General features: G+C 35.3%; 1 pseudogene; it reads right to left on the reverse strand.

Annotated features, from left to right (window-relative positions):
- Positions 1–1,237: 1,237 nt before the first annotated feature.
- Positions 1,238–1,764, reverse strand: LOC109118384 (annotated as a pseudogene).
- Between the last annotated feature and the right edge of the window lie 1,968 nt (positions 1,765–3,732).

Raw genomic sequence — 3,732 nt, forward strand, 5'->3', positions numbered from 1 at the left:
AAATACAGCCAAATTATGGGTTTAATTTCATTGGAAGTCATGGCTTCGTAGCTGAGCATGTGCTTGGCATAGACATGCTACTCCCAGAGTGACTTCAGGAGTTAGGTTTTACTCCCTTTTTTAAAAGTATGTGTGTATACCATGCCCTCTTTTGGAAGTCAGGCATGATAGAGACTTAATTCAATCACTCCTTGTAAGAATGCTAGGACCATAGAAAAAATTAGAATATAAGAACTTATAACTAACCTGATTTCACTCATTGTAATCTCTAGTCCATTGGAATGGGCTTCAGAGTATAGAAAAGATGGTTGAGGAGCCAAAACAAGAGTTTTGAACTGAGTAGTGGTGCATAGTTACAAAGATATTCTAATTTTATAACAAATATTCTTCTATATTAAATTTATTCTTCTGGCTTCAAGATGAATTAATTTTTTTAGGGTGCTTTAGACAATTTATTTAACTGAAATGCCATATACTGATTTTGATTTATTTTTATTCATCTTGTCCCCAAGGTGCTTTAGAGAATCTCAAAGCCAATTTAAATATTTCATAAATATTTGGCCATTTGGGTATGCATTTGCCCAATACCTCACATCTTTCAGTGAAAAAATAAAAAATAAACAAACCCCAAAACACTGAAGAGTAAAGACATAACACAATTAACTGGATAAAATGATAATTTGATCAAAATGTTTGTTTCTCTGAGGTAAAGACACCACACACCTGTTCAATTAAAAAAAAAAACACCCTTACAACATTGGATGATTTTTAAAATTAATTTTATCAGTACATTTTAGGTATACAATGTGATGACATTCATCATTCATCGCCTTTACATAATTTATCTTGGTTCTTGCTTTGTTCCCCATTCCCCTGCCCTCCCTTAAACCCCTCCACTCCTCCCTATTTACAAGACTTTGTTTCCATTTTTTCATTTGCTCACATTAATTCCATTCTCTTCTTTCCTTTCCCCAACCCCTCCCACTTCCCCTCTCCCTTTTGACCTTTTCTTCCTATTTTGAATTGTCTATTATACATTTTGATCCTCATTTACACATTCAGTTTCTCACGCCAGAGAAACTATTTGGTATTTACATATGTGTGTCTTATTTATTTCACTTAAGAGTACTGCTTCAATGTGCACTCATTTAGCTCTAAATGACTAATTTCTCATTCTTTATGGCTGAGTAGTACTACATTTAATTTTTGAAAAGTCACATTTTCTTTATAGCAGGGCTTAGGGCCCCCAGCTACTGGTGCTGCGTGGCCGAGCTCCACCCCCAGCTTCCGCCATGAATCCTTAGGGAACAGGTTCCAGCAACTCAGGCTCCTTCCCACTGGTTCTCACAAAGTGCGCTTTTCTGGGTGCAGCAGTTGAACCCAGGTACCTTGCCCTTTAGCTTCCTTCTCTTTCTGATCACGTCCCTTGACATGGCTGAAGACGCTATCTCAACTCTTTGAGTGTTTAATATGCTCAATACACACATTAATCCTCTGGGCAAGTATCTTGCCCTTAACTTGCTTGTTTACAACAATGCCAACAGCACGCTGGGTAACATCGTAGACTCTCCCAGTTTTGCCATGGTAACATTTGTGTGGCATTCCTTTCTGAACAGTACCCATTCCCTTGATGTCTACAATATCACCTTTTTTTGTAGATCTGCATGATGTGAGCAAATGAACAACCCCATGTTTTTTAAAAGACCTAGAGAATATATATCGGGTTCCCCTCCTCTTTCCCCTTGTGTTCATTATTTTAGCAAATTACTAGAAGATGGCAGCTCTGGCCGAAAAGAGTCAAGATGAATGTGTTTCATGGAAACACACAGCTACTCCACAAGTTGTGGAAGCTGTATTCTTGAACTACACGACTTATTAATTTTGATCACAGAGAACTTCATTGTGTTCAGCAAAAGTACACGACCTCTACACACTCTTAAAATAGTAACCTTTAGGAAAAAGGAAGTGAAACATTAAATGTTTCCTTTTATATATTTACTAGTAATTTTCTTAGGCTTAATATCCTTTTGTTTTGGATCTCAGATCCAGAAAATTGGAGTAATTATACTCCTCATTTCAGTATGCTTTAGCATCATTAGTCTTTGTAGAACTCATCAAAACTGCTCTCTCAGCTAACACCCCACCAGCATAGCACAAGTTTCTTTCTCCTGACCCACCCCACCAGCACTGTCTAACTCCCTGTATTTGGCCATTTTAAAGAGTGGATAAGATAAATCACTGGCAGTGCTTAAACAGTCAGACAACCATTCTATACCTAAAATTAAAATAGATTTTGCCCTTCAAAATATTTTGAGCACACAGACGTTTTTAAAAATTCCATTAAAACTTCTTTGGAATTTCCCAACAAATCTCCATATGTAAAAAAAATATACATAAGGAAGATGAAATGTGAACATTTGGTAGAAAGCATGTATGCTTTATTTTTTTGTTCAAATATTTTCATTTGGAATATATACAATTACTCATTTACACATGAATTTTTTTAACTACACGAATTTAAAGGAGACATAAATTCAATTAATGAGCATGAATCTATTTCACTGATAGTTGGAAAAATTCTAATGACCATCCAAAAATAAAAGAAAAGAAAATAGTATGTAATAGAAAAGAAAATAACATGTTGATATAATGAAGGGCTTTTTATTTCAAAGTTATTTTCTATACAGACACTAGTCTTAACAGCATATCGAAGAGGAGTGCTTTATTTTAAAAATTAAACAAGATACATGGAAAGCTTTAATACATTAAGACTAAGCACTAAAAAATATGGTTTAGATTATAAAATTGCTGCTGCATGACAAGTAATTAGGACAAAATACTTTGCAAAGAGTTATAGATTAAAGACAATTATCTAGTAGTGAAGGGAAACAACTATCTAAAATGACTCATTTAATTGGTTTGACATTTGAAACCAAAATTCGAAAGGAGAATTTTAAATCACTGTTATTCAAGTAGAATTTAGGCTTCTGAACTAATTTAACCGAAAATTATTAGAAGTATCTAATGGTTACAGTACATAATGAAGTTAGGCTTTGTACTTTTGTGAATGAGGAAAGAATAAATAATGACTTTGGTGTCAAGAATGATTACTGGACAACTGTGATCAACTCTGACTGCCCAATGATTATTTCTCAGAGTCAATATTTATAATCTTGTTATACTACTTGACTCATGACATTATGCGGTAAATTTATCTTCACATGTTTTATGGCTTGAGACAAAAGGAAACATCCTCAAATTCCTTCTCTCAGATCACTGTAGGTTGGTGATAGTCTGAAGACTTTTAGACAGGGTGACATTGTATAAGAAGTGGAGCTCCCGATATTCTACAAATGCTGCAGAAAAAGGGCTAGAGGGAGACTGGGAATAGGCCAGGTTTTGTAATGCTAAAAACTTGAAGGCAATTTGGTTTCAAACTAAGGCCAAAGTGCCAGAAACTACACAGAGGAATTCTCCAGTTAGGCAAGAAGCATCACTTTCCACTTTTTTTTTTTACATAAAATTCACATTGGTGAACTGAGAGATGTTTTTACCCAGCAGCTATTAGGAAATAGCCCTAGCTAATGATGAGATGTCACCCTTTTCCTCTGCTGTTCTTACCTCAGGTTATTTCTTTTCTTTCTCAGCCCTCAGACAGAACTAGCCTCCTGTCAGGATTGATCACCTTCCCTCTTCTATTAACTAGAAGGGTAGAGAGTTGGTGGTAACAAT

Source organism: Fukomys damarensis, unplaced genomic scaffold (assembly GCF_012274545.1).
Source record: "Fukomys damarensis isolate Sample0158 unplaced genomic scaffold, DMR_v1.0_HiC HiC_scaffold_4, whole genome shotgun sequence".
NCBI classification, from domain to species: Eukaryota; Metazoa; Chordata; class Mammalia; order Rodentia; family Bathyergidae; genus Fukomys; species Fukomys damarensis.